The following is a 15,449-nucleotide window of genomic DNA, read 5'->3' on the forward strand; positions in this document are numbered from 1 at the left end:
AGCTGTTTCCAAGGTTTCCCGTTCATCTTTTTTACTATTTATTCACCCTGCATTCTACCAGCGCCCAGTCGCAGGCAAGTGGACACAGACAATAGATTTAAAGAAAATATGTGAAAACTTTTAAGAATTCCATCCATTAATTTTTTTTTTCGGAATTGAGAGAAGATAACTAGTACTTTATTTTTGAGGTGGAATATCTCAGGCTGGCTCAAAAATGATTAGGAGCTACTTAGGGACTGGGTGCTCTAGCTGAAACCTTTAATCCCAACACTTTGGGAGGCCAAGGTGGGAAGATCACTTGAGGCGAGGAGTTCGAGACCAGCCTGGACAACATAGTGAGACCTCTCTCGTTACAATAAATTAAAAATTTAGCAGGGCATGGTGGCATGTGCCTATAGTCCCAGCTGCTTTGGAGGCTGAGGCAAGAGGATGACTTGAGCCCAGGAGATGGAGGCTGCAGTGAGCTGCAGTGATCACACCACTGCACTCCAGCCTAGAGGTGCAGAGAGAAACCCTGTCTCAAAAAAAATAAATAGGCTCCGGGGCTGGGGGGACGCTGGTGTGAGGTTTGTGAGCCTTCCCAGGTGTCCTGGAAAGGGCCCAGACTCGCAGACTGAGGCCAGCCTCTTCCTCCCCTCTGAAAGAATGCCTCCTTCATCCCTGTCCCCAGCCTAGGTCATAACGAAGGTGCCGTAGGATAATCTTTTTCCTTTTTGAAATTTTCTTTACAGAGCATAAATTGCTTTCTTAACATTTGTGATTCACTTAAAAATAATCAAGCATGTCTGTCGGGGAGGAGCGAGGGCGAGGAGCAGGATGGGGAGACAAAAAGATGGGCCAGAGGTCGGTAATTATGAAGCTGGGGAACTGGGTGCATGGGGTTTGTAAGTCCATTCTCCTTATTCTTGTGTTTGAATTTTTCCTGAATCAGTTAAATATTCACATCCTTCAATTGTACTTGCCCATACAGGCCTCTTCCTCTGAAGATCCAAGCACTCTGCATTCACAAAGGGCCACCGTAGCGCTCCGTTCAGAATTTGTACTTCCCTGTGTTCTAGACTCCAGGCTACAAATAATAAAAGCTAGTGACATGTGGACCACCTGCCAGCTTCAGTTCTGAGCACTGCACAGGTTTGGTGTCGGTTCACCTTCATAGCAGTCCTACAAGGTGGGTACTGTTACCCCACTTTACAGGAGAGGCACAAAGTGGACGCACGACCTTCCCAGCGCCACACAGCATGTTAGTGGTGAGACTGGAATTCACACCCGACTCTGTCTCCAGAGTGTGTGTTCTTCAGCCCACTGCTGTGGCCACCTCCCGGGGAGGACAGTCTGCTGGGGACAGCTAAGCCCAGTGAAGTGCAGTGGGGCACGAGAGCAGGCAGTGCTCGTCACACAACTTCAACAGGTGGATTTTGCTGGAAAAGGGGGTGAAGGGAAGCCAAAAAGACAGATGAGCAAGACCAGGGAGGTAGGACAGTACGAGGAGGGCACCTGGGACAGCAAGTGGCCAGTGTGGACAGAGGACGTGCGTACTGCCTGGCTTCAGAGCGACGAGGCGCGGCCGTGGCCGCAGGTGCAGCATGAAAGGGAATCCCCAGTGCCCTAGGAAGGAGGCCAGCTTGGGAGACACGATCTCACAGCCCCAGTGGTCCTGACCCCTCCCCAGCTACCGAGGAAGAAAAGCCTCCCCAGGGGCTGATATAAAAAAGCAAAGGAAACACCCCTGGGCACATGCATTCTGGAGCTGCCAGCCTGTGACCTGAAGGAGGCTCCCCAGGCCACGTGCAGACAAGCTACATGAGGGGACTCTGCTTCCCTAAGGGAAGGAGGATGTTCTTATTGATACATTGAGAGACACATCTGGCTCTGTCACCCAGGCTGGAGTGTAGCGGTGCAATCATAGCTCACTGCAGCCTCGACCTCCTGGGCTCAAGTGATCCTCCTGCCTCAGCCTCCTGAGGAGCTGGGATAACAGGTGTGTGCCACCACGCCCAACTAATTTTTTAAACTCTTGTAGAGATGAGGTCTCATTATGTTGCCCAGACTGGTCTTGAATCCTGAGCTCAGGCAATCTTCCCGCCTCAGCCTCCCTAAGTGCTGGGATATAGGTGTTAGCCAAAGCACCAGCTGACATGGGACATTGTTTTTACCGCATCCAGGCAGGTGGGCCCTTTAGAAAGGGCATCACTCAATCTTCAGTTACTCAACATGAGGTATGTATTTTGCCTCCCTTCACCTGCTTTTCTGGCAGAGAAACTAGAAATGAAAGATTAAGTTGCCCTGAGTTATACAGCAACTTAACTGGACCTGGGTTCAGAATGGATCCATTGCTGCCAAACCTTTCTCTGGCCCCAGACTCCCTGACAGCCTCAGAGGGGTGGAGGCATCAGGGCCACACTGTGGCTGGGGGTTTCAGAGGAAAGAGGAAAATAACATGCGTGGCTTGGTCACCGTTATGGTGGATGTGAGTCACGTCAGGATTTCAGGCTCCGTTTGGCTCTGGGCAGTTTATTTCCTGGGAATGAGGCGATGAAGCCCTATGAATGTTCTCTCCTCCAGGCCCTCGATGGGACAGGAATGAGGTTTGCAGGCTTGGTAGTGCCACTCCAGCCCTCCCTGTCCACAGGGACCATTCCTTTGCCGTGTCGTCTGGAGAAGAAGCCATCCCCTGCCATAGGCAATGGCTTACAGGGTGACCTGGGACATCCGTGCTTTCGGCTGGGTTCAGCCATGAAGCACTCTTCTTCCCAACTCCTCCTGCTGCTTCCAGCGTGCGACATTCATCTTTCCCTTCCCAAGTTAACGCTCAGTTCTGTCTTGGCCACCTTGGCACCTTCCCGGCCCCTCGGTCTCAGTCTCCACAGCACTTGGTCGGCTCAGCCTTGCTCGTGCGAGTCAAGAACTTGAGCCGCGCTGCTTTGAAGAGGGAGAGTCAGATGTGGGCAAAAAAAAGTGCATCGAATGTCTGAGAAACTTCCATAACAAAAAGCCATCTCTGGCATCGGAAAGAATTCACGCTCGAAAGATGGTTCCTGCTTGGTTTGTCTTGGGCTTACACTTTTTTATTACTGTGATTTTATTCTTCAGGGTTGTGGGTATCTGCATCTTGACTTGGACCTGGCCCGTGTGCAGGAGGTAATGGGCTGATGTGCCTGGACTCCTCCCTCTGCCTTTGTGCAGCGCTCCCGTGCCGGGAACACAACCCAGGAACGAGGACTTCCATGCGACGGCGCCCTGGCCACCACCGCACCTCCCGCAGCAGCCAGGCCTGGGCCTTGAGGTCAGCAGTAAACCCCAGGACACAGGCAGTGACCCTAGACGAGCAGGGCAGGTCCAGGTGACGGGAGGCGTGCCGCATTTCTCCATCCCGAAGTTCTTCTTGGTTTTTATCCTAAGTACTGATGTCAGGATGACCCGGCAGCTTTGAGGAGCCATCTGGCCCTTTAGGCAGGAAGCCAGTTGGCCTTCCTCATCCCACTGTCCCGCCTGGACACTCCCATGGGGCTGGCTGCAGGGGATCGGGGGAGGCTGGCTGCAGGGGGACTGACCTTCTCAGGGGAGGCTGCCTCCGGCTTCACCGCTCCTCCCCGAGCACAGCCTCTGTGGGGCCTACGGGGCAGTGGGGGACAGGATGCTTGTCCTGCGGAATGGCAAGGAATCAGCTCTCCATTTCAGGGCAAAGTGGGGCCTGGATTGTGGGCCTTGAACATGAAGGCAGGTAGGCGAGGGACTAGGGGACCGCGTGAGGCCCGACGTGCACACGGCAGGGCCTGGCACCCATGGTTGCGTTCAATCGGCCTTGGCCGGCTGGCTCCTGCTTGAAAACTTGCTGGGTGGTGTCTGCAGTAAGTCGGTGGCATTATTCCCAGGGGCTGTGAGGAAACCCTCATATCGTTTGTCCTAAAGCCTAGGATCTTGGAAACAGGACCATCACCCTTATAGAGGTCATCCCCCTCTGACCAGACCCTATTCCAAGGCCATTTCCTGTGTCTAAAATCCTCCGCGGGTGTAGAAACCAGCTAGAGATGGGAGCACTGAGGCCTGCAATGGGAGCTCTCCTGGAGACGTGAGGGCGTTGCCGGCCTCTTCACCCTACCCCTGCTCCAAGACCCCTCCGTCCTCACAGAGGCCTCTGGGCCTGCCCTCCTGAGAGGCCACTCCGGGCAGGGCTGTGGTGCCCACCCCATCCCCAAGAAGTCAGATACCAACAATCAGATTGTTTCTGCTTGAGGAGGGAAAAAAAGCCCAGATGCTAATCCACCAGCCTCATCATCTGGGGCCGCGTCATCCTCCTGCAGGGATGGTCTCTTTTATTTTTATTTTTATTTTTTTATTTTCTTTTTTATTTTTTATTTATTTTTAATCTTTTTTTTTTTTTTTTTTGAGATGGAGTCTCGTTCTGTCACCCAGGCTGGAGTGCAGTGGCACAACCTCAGCTCACTGCAACCTCTGCCTTCCGGGTTCAAGCGATTCTCCTGCTCCAGCCTCCCGAGTAGCTGGGATTACAGGTGCCTGCCGCCACGCCCAGCTAATTTTTTGTATTTTTAGTAGAGACGGGGTTTCACCATGTTGGTCAGGCTGATGTCGAGCTCCTGACTTCAGGTGATCCATCCGCTTCGGCCTCCCAAAGTGCTGGGATTACAGGCGTGAGCAACAGCACCTGGCTGGGATGTTCTCTTGAATGAGAGCTTTGTCTGCCCTGCCTGTCAGTCACTGTGACAAAGGGGACCCAGGCAGACTGGAGCCCAACATTGGATCCTTTGCCAGGATGTCACGTCATGGGGTTCAGGCCGCAGCATGCAAGCCATCCCTGGCTCCGGTATCTCTGAACTCTCCTACATGGACTAAATGTCACAAAAGGCCCTTGAAGAGTCCCCAGGCAGCCTCCGCGGTGAGAAAGCACTTCGATCTCCATTGCCTCCCACCCAAAACAGGAGCCTGCTTTCCTTCTCCTGTCCCCTCACTGACTGCAAGCCCCTTGAGGGCAGGGCATGTGTCTGTTCCTGCTTTTGGGTCCCCTGCAGACCCAGTGAGCATTCCTGTGCGCACGCTGACCTTGCCAAGTGATCGGCGCTGATCTGATGACTTGCAGGCTTCCCAGGGCTTTGTCTTCCAGGACCTTCTTTTCCGCAGCTGGCACAGTTCTAGCCCACGTCATTGGAGATGTGTCGGGCCTGGAAATATTAGCCTGGACATCCGTTATGACCCCAGCTTTCCCTGTGGGCGGGACAGGTCAGAGCAAGCCTGCGCGGTGGCTACCTGATGTCAAGGGGAATCCCATTTGCTGCCTCTGCGGAATTCCTTGTTTCCAGGCCAGGGTCCAGGACAGCAGGGTCTGCCGCAGCCTTAGCTGCCTCGGTGCCGGGCCTGACTGCATCTCCAGTGCAAGCAGCCGGGAGGGAGGGAAGCAGCCGTGTGAGGATCCGACCACGGCCTCCTCTCCTCTCCTCGCTCCCCTACGCTGAAATCTCCACACAGGTCCTCTGGTACGCTTCGAACTTGTATTTCCTCCCAGGGGCACACAAGAGGCCTGAGAAGTCTCCTTCTTTACTTCCAGGGAAACAGTACTGACTCTGGTGAGGAGGCAAACGCTCAGAATCTACTGCAGGTGTTAGTTCTGCAGAGGAGTCTTCCTGCTTAAGGGCTCATTTGATGTTCTGGAAATTTGCCAGGTACTGAAATACAGCCAGTCTTCCCAAAGATTCCTCCGCTCCTCTGAGTGCACGTGTGTGTGTGCACGTGTGTGTGTGTGTCTGTGTGTGTACAGCCACACAACCTGACTCTGTGTTAACACACATGGGCCCTGGCCAAGTGTGAGGGTCTCCACGTGACGAAGGAAATGAGTAAACAACTTCAACATTGTTGTTTCCCTCTGAGGCTTGCAAAGAAGGTGTTAAGAGCACAAGATTTAAATCATAAACTTTATTAAAAGCCAAACAGCCCAATGTGCGATTCTTGCCAACTTGGACAGAGCCTTTGGGGTAATGCTACACTGAGCTAATCCAGAAGGAATCGAGTGGAGGAAGACGGCAGGGTGGGGGTGAGCCCACACGTCCAGCCAGGAGAGGCAGAGGAAGGCACAGCCCCGACACAGCCACCCACCCCGTGGCCAGAGCAGGGTGGCGCAGGAGCTGGCAAGACCTCTAAGCTGTTCCTGCTTCTGCTCTCCTCACACTGTTTCCTTAGCAAATGGAGCCTCCTTCACACCTAAAGGGCCCAGAGCAAGGCAGGGGAGGGAGGGCCGACCCCTGCAAGACTGGGAACTGGCCAGAATTGCCCACTTGCTAGACTAGCAAGAGAGGGAAGTCCCAGTGGGTCCCCCCGACGAAGGACACCCGTTCCTTACCCCCCACCCAGAGGCACCCTTCCTCCTCCAAACACAAGATGCTGCTCCAGCAGGGGCAGGGACCATGTCAGCCTCCCACAAGACACACATGGGAAAGCCCTGCTTGTGAGGGCGCCACACCCAGGGCAGGAATCAGAATGAAGACACGACTCCGCAGTGAGCACGGGGCTCGGGACAGGACCCAGCGTGGCAGACCAGCCAGAGAAGCTTTCACACTGCAAACAGCCAGCTCCACCTCCACCCCGACTGGGCTCCACGACTCCCTGCAAGTGCCCTGCCACCTCAGGCACCTGCTCCCACGCCCACTCAGCGTCACCCCCTCGGCGGTTCATCTTCAGAAGGCTTGGAATTGATGACGTTTCTGCACCACGAGGGGCTTTTGCGATTCTGCGTCACTGAACTTGCATCTCATCCCCACGATCCGACATAAGCTTGCCAAGGACAGGACCTCGTGGCACCCGGGACAGGGACCACCCCATCCTACATGTGACAAAGCTGTCCCTCCGTGGAGCTGGCGTCTCTGATTTCCTTGGCCTGAGGGAGGCAGTGAAGATGAAGGAAGGAGGGAGGGCGCCTTGGTGGTGGGCGCAGCTCTGTGCTGGTCTTTCTCTGGCCACCTAGACTTCAGTGGCCAAATGGCTTCAGGAGACCCACTGGTCTTTCCTGTTTTATTTTATTTATTTTACTTTTTATTTATTTTTTTATTTTTTGAGACAGAGTTTCGCTCTTGGTGCCTAGGCTGGAGTGCAATGGTGCCATCTCAGCTCACCGCAACCTCTGCCTCCCAGGTTCAAGCAGTTCTCCTGCCTCAGCCTCCCAAGTAGCTGAGATCACAGCCATGCACCACCACGCCCGGCTAATTTTTTGTATTTTTTTTTTTTCAGTAGAGATGGGGATGAGCCACCGCGCCCAGCCAGTCTTTCCTGTATTAACAAAAGTATTGGTAGTAGCGTTAGGTGTTAAAAATTATCAGCACAGCTTGGGACTGGCCACAAAATTCTTCTAAATCTCCCCAGGATAATCTCATGAGAGCACGGATGCTTTGCCCAGAATCTCTGCAACCGAGGAAGGTCTGTGGCACGGGGTGGGCCCTGAGAGACTTCACCTAAAAACTCTGGGTTCATTCCCCACCCGTGTGTGTATGTAGGTGTCTCTGTAGACAGTGATTAAAAATACTCCTGACTGGATATCAGCATCTGCAAAACAGGCTTCTATTCCGTGAACTACCTCTTCCTGAGTTCCTCTTAATTCCTCTTCCTTAATATTAAGAGACTCGAGACAGCTCACACAGGCTGGAGTGACTGCTCGTACTTGCATTTGACCCTGGCAGAATACGCCCCTTCCTGAGGTGGCAGCAAGGAAAGAAATGCTCCGCCTGCCCTCCCTCGGCACCCTGGCCCCCGTCACCCACACCCCCGTCACCCAAACCCGCCTCACCCCCACCCCCCTCACCCGCACCCCCGTCACCCAAACCCACCCCGCCTCACCTGCACCTGGCCTACCCGCACCGCTCTCACCCGTTCCACCTCACCCGCACCCCCCTCACCCGCCCCACCTCACCCGCACCCGCCTCACCTGCACCTGCCTCACCTGCATGACCTCGCCCGTGCCTGCCTCACCTGCACCCACCCTTGCCCGCTAATTGCCATTTGGGCTCTGAGGGATGCATCTCCAACCCCAAACCTGTCAGGCCCTTGCCCAGAGCTGCCCTTGTTTTCTTTCTCTTCTATTTTTTCCTATACTTAAAAAGATCTCACCACAAAAATGTTTTCTTCTCTTCCTCCACTTGTAGCAACTGGGATCAGGAAACCGCAGGGTGGAAATTGTGGGGGCCTGTGGCCCAGAGTTCTCCTTATTCGGGGGCTGATCAGGACGGGTTTCAAGATTGGAAGGAATTTCTCCTGGGTCTCCAGGACACAAAAATCGCAGCTGTCTGCAGCTGGGCTGGGTTGGTGGCAGAGTTTCCTGACCCAAGCCCCATGATTTACGTTCTGTGTCCCTCACTAGCTTTTGTTGAGATGCCCTTTGAGGTTTGCTGGTGTGTGTTTGTCCCAGGTTTGCCTCAGTCACTGCACTGTCAGGGACTCTAGTGACCAAACAAGCCCAGGCCAGCCGGCCCCCACCTTGCCACCTCCCGCCACTCGCACCCGTGTGGACGTAGGCGGCCAGCACCGGCAGGCTGTGCCTGAGGTGCTGTGGTCTTCACCCAGCGCCTTCACACAGGCGACTCCTCGCTCCATACCAAGCACCCCATAGATTTGTTTGTGTTTTTTCACAGTGGCCCTCTCTGAGTTTTAAAAATGGGAGTTAGAAGGGAGTTATTTATATGAAAACCACGACAGGAGGTTATTCATATGAGAACATAGAGTATCTTTGATCAACCAACACGCCCTCCCAGCTTCCGAGTTCTTGAAGTTCTAATGATGGGTCAGGGCTGAGCTTGCCCTTTCCATCCGTTACCACCTTCCATGCAAAGCTGAGTGAGAACATGGCTCACATCTGCTTTATCATCAGTACATCCCTGTGCTTAGGAGAGTGTCTGGAGCATTCTAGGTGTTCAATAAAAATGCTTTCCATAAATGAACATGAGGGAAGCTGAGGCCCGGAGCAGCAACGCCACTTACACAGAGTCAGGCAGCCCAGCAGTGGCCAGGCTGACTGAAGCCCAGGCCTCCTGCCCCCAAGCCAGAGCTCCTCCTCACCACCTTCCGAGCATCTGCGGTACCTTCTCTGGGTGTAGCTTGTGGTGCTCTTTCAAAGACCACCCCCAAATGATATGGTGGTTCCTTAAAAAAAAATCAAAACAGCCTGGGCACAGTGGCTCACGCCTGTGATCCCAGCACTTTAGGAGGCCGAGGTGGGCGGATCACCTGAGGTCGGGCGTCGTCTGAGACCAGCTTGACCAACATGAAGAAACCCCGTCTGTACTAAAACTACAAAATTAGCCGGGCGTGGTGGTGCATGCCTGTAGTCCCAGCTATACGGGAGGCTGAGGCAGGAGAACTGCTTGAATCCGGGAGGTGAAGGTTGCGGTGAGCCGAGATTGTGCCATCGCACTCCAGCCTGGGCACCAAGAGCGAAACTCCATCTCAAAAAAAAAAATCAAACATAGAATTACCCTGTGGTCCAGCAATCCCACTTCTGGGCACATATGCACAATTATTGACAGCAGGGTCTCAGAGAGATCCTTACACCCCTGTCCATAGCAGCCTCATTCACAGCAGCCAGAAGGTGGAACAACCCAAGTGTCCGGCTACAGAGGAACGGACTTGTGAATTACGGCATAGACATACAAATGCTATTCCGTCTCCAGAGAGGGTTGAAGTTCCGACACACGCCACACAAAAATGAACCTCGAAGACATGCTGAGTGAAACAGGTCAGACACAAAAGGACAAATATTGTATGATCCCACTTAGACGAGCGACCTAGAACCGGCAAATTCACAGAGACGCAAAGGAGTCTTTCTGCCCATGTTCGCCTCATCTAACCCCTGCCTGCAGGGTCTGGGGGAGGTCAGAACGGGCAGTTAGGGTTGGAAGTATACAGAGTTTCAATCTGGGAAGATGAAAGAGTTCTGAGATGAAGGGTAGTGATGGTTGCAAACAGTGTAAATGTGCTTGATGCCCCTGACCTGTACAGTTAAAAATGGCTACAGTGATAACTTCCGTGTTGTGCAAATTTTCACAATAAAAACTTAATGAAAGGTAGCTAGAGACAGCAAGTGAGGGGAAGGGAGGAGGGCGAGTTATTGGCTGAAGGGTAGAGTTTTTGTTAGGGATGACGGGCGAAGTTTTGGGTACAGACTGTGGTCATGTTTCCACAACATCGTGAATGAATTCAGTGCCACACATTAAATGTATTCATGGTGTACTTGTGTACTTATGAATGGCTAAGATGATAAATATTATGTACATTTTACCACAATAAAAAAGTAATGAATTCTGGCCAGGTACAGTGGCTCACCCCTGTAATCCCAGCACTTTGGGAGGCTGAGGCAGGCCGATCACTTGAGGTCAGGAATTCAAGACCAGCCTGGCCAATATGGCAAAACCCCGTCTCTACTAAAAATACAGCCAGGCGTGGTGGCGCATGCCTGTAATCTCAGCTATTTGGGAGACTGAGGCAGGAGAATCGCATGAACCCGGGAGGTGCGGGTTGCAGTGAGCCTAGATTGCACCACTGCACTCCAACCTGGGTTACAGCATCTCAAAGAAAAAAAATTAATGAATTTTAAAAGCCAATTTGCTAGTCCGGCACCAAGGCCTCTCCCCCGACAGACCTCTGGCCCAGCAGCCCTGGGCCTGCCAGCACTGGTACCCACCCTGGGCTGGGTTGAGGGTGGTGTCCCTGGGCTGTTGAGAGGCTCCTGGCCCCCATGCCCGGCCCAGCCCTTCCCGCAGTCCGGAGGCAGCACCTCCCCAGCCCTGCGGACCCAGGCTGTCTAGCCACTGTGTTGGCTCCCTCTCGCCTAGTCAACAAGCGTCTCTGAACATGTCTTCTGTTTTCTGAATGGGGAATAGGGCACAAGGAGGTTGAGTAAAGGACTTTTTATTCTATTTGTTTGATTTAGAGCACAAACCTCCTGAGAAACTCATTTTATATAAGAATAAAGAAAAGGCTGCTTTCTATTAAGGGTACGGCAGGAGGGCAGTGGGGGTCACCTCAACTTCCCTCTGATTGAAAAAATCCCCTCCGCGCATACATCCTCTCTACCTCATGAAGGCAGTCAGTCTTTTTTTTTTTTCTCTCTTTTGAGACAGAGTCTTATTCTGTCACCCAGGCTGGAGTGCAGTGACACGATCCTACCTTGACCTCCTGGACTCAAGCAATCCTCTTGCCTCAGCCTCCCTAGTAGCTGAGATGACAAGCACATGCCACCACACATGGATAATTTGTTTTGTGTTTTTTGTAGAGATGGGGTTTCACTATGTTGCCCAGGCTGGTCTCAAACTCCTGGCCTCAAGTGACCCTCCTACCTTGACCTCCCAAAGTACTGGGATTATAGGCATGAGCCACCATGCCCAGCCCAGTTCTGTTTTTGAACAGATTTTTTATGTAAAAAAGTCTTCCTTAGAGACTCATGGATGATTGGAGCAGTAAAGGATCTTAGAAATAATCCTGTCCACTCTCTTCATTCTAAACACAAGGAGGCCTCAAAATATGTGGCCGTGTGTTCAAGGTCACATGGCCATGTGTGGCAGCACCCGGACCCTGCTCCTCGGCCCCAAGCTCCCGCCAGTAGCACGCAAAAGATCTCGGAGCTGGGGCACCCTGGCCCCGGCTGACCTGGACACCCACTAGCGCACTCACCCTACAGCCAGCTCTTCCTCTTGCCTTAGCCCTGACAATGTGCTCCCCTGCTCTGGGAAACTCCTTGTCCACAGGAAGTGGAGAGCGTGTCTTCCTAAGATTAACTCAAGGGCTGGGCAACTAAACACTGGTCGCAGGTGGAGGCTGAATCCCATCCCACAGCCCCTTTCTACCTCAACAAGCATGAATCTGTTCTATCAGAAATAATAGCAAAGGTCAATACCATTTGCTCCAACTAGAACTGAATTCCCCATTGTGACCTCCTACAGAAACTGCATTTTATTTAATAAGCTGATGTCATCTGGTGGAGACAGCAAAAGACTGTGCGATGCTTCAGCTGATAACATCACTCAGATTCTAAAATTCAGCAACTACAAAGTGTAGACATGAGCCTTTGGGGATGAAGATCAGGATTCACTCAGTCCTCATTTTGGAGCCATAAACTATGTCTGCTGCCTTGTAAGTACCAAATCCAATGAATGCATCCAACAAAAATGCTCATATGCATTCAGCTTCATTCACAACCTCTGAAAATGGCTTGAGAAAAAGCCCAAGACTTGGAAATAACTTTCTTTTTTTTTTCTTTTGAGGTGGAGTTCCACTCCTGTCGCCCAGGCTGGAGTGCAATGGCGCAATCTCCGCTCACTGCAACCTCTGCCTCCCAGGTTCAAGCAATTCTCCTGCCTTAGCCTCCCAAGGAAATAACTTTCAAAAGCAACTTATCAATCCAACTATAATGCATCTGAAATACTTTCTTTTTTTTTTTTAGGTGGTGTTTCGCTCTTGTCGCCCAGGCTGGAGTGCAGTGGTGCGATCTCAGCTCACTGCAACCTCCCGCTCCCGGGTTCAGGAGATTCTCCTGCCTCAGCCTCCCTAATAGCTGGGATTGCAAGCATGCACCACCATGCCCGGCTAATTTTTGTAGAGTAGAGACGAGGTTTCACCATGTTGGCCAGGTTAGTCTCAAACTCCTGACTTCAAGTGATCTGCCCACCTCGGCCTCCCAGAGTGCTGGGAATATAGGCGTGAGCCACCGCGCTGGCCTGAAGTACTTTTGAATGAGCTATTATGTGACTGAAAAATAAGAAGAAATATTTACACATTGAATTTAACTTCACACAGGAAGAAACTGTCACCACACAGTTTTCCTGATAGTTTTGGTATCAATGTGGATGGCTGCCTGAGTGGAAGGGCTGCTACACGGGTATATGGCACTCGCCTGCCCAGCCTTACACACCCCTCCCATCCCAATAGGTCATTTTGTCAGAAAAGAAAATGACTCTAATTCGGAATTATTTATTTTTACTCAACCCGTATTGGGTCCTAGTACGTAATAACTCCTTTTCAAAGTATCTAGAAATACCTTAATAATTTCCCCCGGATTTTTTGCTGGAGATTAACATTAATAGTACGAAAAAAAGAGAAAACATGGCTGGGCCCAGTGGCTCATGCCTGTAATCCCAGCACTTTGGGAGGCCAAGGCGGGCGGATCACGAGGTCAGGAGATCGAGACCATCCTGGCTAACATGGTGAAACCCTGTCTCTACTAAAAATGCAAAAAAAGTAGCCGGGCTTGGTTGCAGGCACCTGTAGTCCCAGCTACTCGGGAGTCTGAGGCAGGAGAATGGCATGAACCCGGGAGGCGGCGCTTGCAGTGAGCCGAGATTGTGCCACCGCACTCCAGCCTGGGCGACAGAGTGAGACTCCATCTCAAAAAAGAGAAAAGAGAAAACATTTGTTGGTATTTTAGCCGCTACAGCAAAGGTTGGCAATTTTTTTCTGTAAAGGACCAGAGAGAGAGTAAGTATTTTAGTCAGGGCTGGATTCATAGGCAGTCACCCAGGACTCTGGGTTTACGGGCCACACTTGGTTTAATCCTCAACTATTGCCATCATGGAATCCTTAATATTTTTTTAAACAAGGGGCTCTGCGTTTGCATATTGTATCTCAAATTATGTGGCCAGTCCTGATTTTAGCATATGAAACCCATACGGCCTCCGATGCCGTTATCAGAGCGCTAAAGCAACGTATAAGAGATTGCACATGTTGCAATAAAACTGTGCACACTGAAATTTGAATTTCATATAATTTTCACGTCATGAAATATTATTCTTAAAAAATTTTTTTTCCAACCACTTGAAAATATAAGTTATTTTAGCTTGCAGCCTGTAGAAAAATAGATACTGAGCTGGATTTGGATGGAGAGGCGTAGCTTGCCAACCCCTGCCTTAAAGAAACATTTGGGGATACCGTAATTTTCCTCTTGTTGCAATTCTGCGTGGTGGCTCAGACCCCTGGGGACCTACCAAGCCTGCTCTGCACAGTTGATGCTAACGTGCTGCCCCACTGGGGCGCAGGAATGAGGTGTTAGTAGTAACCAAGAGTTGCGTGTGAGAGGAGGGAAATGTACCTGTGGCAGCACCTGTTCCTCTGACACCCTGGACCTGACCCACATGATCACAGTAGAGATGGAAGTCCAGCCATTTACTCCCTTCCCATTCCTCTCTCACTACACAGAGTCACTGTGGTCTCCAAGGTTACCATCCTGGTTCTCCTCCTCCACCTGAGCGGAGACTCAGCAGCAAGACACACATGGCCGAGTCCTTCACCAGAGCCCCTTTGCATGGACCCCATGGTGCTTTCCTGGGGAATGAGGTTGGATGCCAGAAACCCAGCCCGACTCCTGTGCTCCAAGGCTCAAGAACACTCAGAACACCCCTCTGAAGACCCCCCTTGAGCAGACGCCCTCAAGGTCTAACCGGCTTAGGAGGGTCCCCAGAGCTCGGTGATGCTGGCTCAGAGAACCTAGGTAACGGAAAGGAGAGGCAGCTTTTCCCACTCACTGTCTCTGACACAAGCTCATTCTCCACAGTCATGTGAGTTTCCCAAACACCTTCCTCCCTCTGGCGTGTCTCTCTCAAGCCTCAGTCCAGTGAATGTGATTTATGAAAGGCCGTGAGGTCAGGCCCACTCATGGCAACAGCCCCAGCCCCTTCCCCGGCCTCTAACCCATTCGTCTTCAGTTACACTTTCCATGCTCCTTCCTGATTTGCTCATCCCCAGAGATGGATGACCAGGGCTGTGAGCTCTGGTGTCAGAGTTCATTCCAGATGCAGGCTTGAAACTGAAGGAGCCAAGTCAGCCCCCTAAGGAAGGTTATAATTGCTAAAGGAAATACTGAGGAGGGAGGTGGATGGATGCGCTATGGCTGAGAGATTGTGTGTCTTGGGACCTTGGCAACTCAAACTTCTCCACAAAAGCAGAGAAGGAACAAGGAGAAAGTCAGTGGCAGCTGGACCCCAAGGCCACCAGCACCCCAGCGGTGACTGTGTCTAAAGCAAGGTCATCCACGTAGATAACTGCAGTGAGAATGGATACTCAGCTGCAGAGCGAGAATGAGCTCTCATTATTAGCGGCTGTTTTAAAATCATTTAACAATCTGGGCTAAGGGCCGTTGAGAATATAAAACAGTGTGAGCCAAGGAACTTAGCATCTGGTTAGAAAGGTAAAACTAATTCATAAATACACATTTAATGCGAATAAAAGGCCATATGTGATAGGTTCATAATGAACTTATTCGACAAGCCTGTATTGAGTGCCTCCTGTGTGCTAGAGACTTAAGTTCCTTTTTAAGATTGTTTTTACTTATTTTTAATTGACAAATAATAATTGTACATATTTATGGGGTGCAATGAGATATTTTGATCTATCTGTACATTATAGAAAGATTCAATCAATCTGAATAACACTCCCTCACCTCACTAACATCATTTTTTTGTGTGGTTAGA

At 51.5% G+C, this 15,449-nt stretch overlaps 1 long non-coding RNA gene across 1 annotated transcript; it reads left to right on the plus strand.

Annotated features, from left to right (window-relative positions):
* The first annotated feature begins 3,562 nt into the window (after window positions 1-3,562).
* Window positions 3,563-7,230, plus strand: LOC101151620 (uncharacterized). Its single transcript, XR_175883.4, has 2 exons — window positions 3,563-3,848; window positions 5,561-7,230. It is a non-coding gene; the product is annotated as an uncharacterized lncRNA (long non-coding RNA).
* Window positions 7,231-15,449: the final 8,219 nt, after the last annotated feature.

Source organism: Gorilla gorilla, chromosome 10, assembly GCF_029281585.2.
Source record: "Gorilla gorilla gorilla isolate KB3781 chromosome 10, NHGRI_mGorGor1-v2.1_pri, whole genome shotgun sequence".
Classification (NCBI taxonomy): domain Eukaryota; kingdom Metazoa; phylum Chordata; class Mammalia; order Primates; family Hominidae; genus Gorilla; species Gorilla gorilla.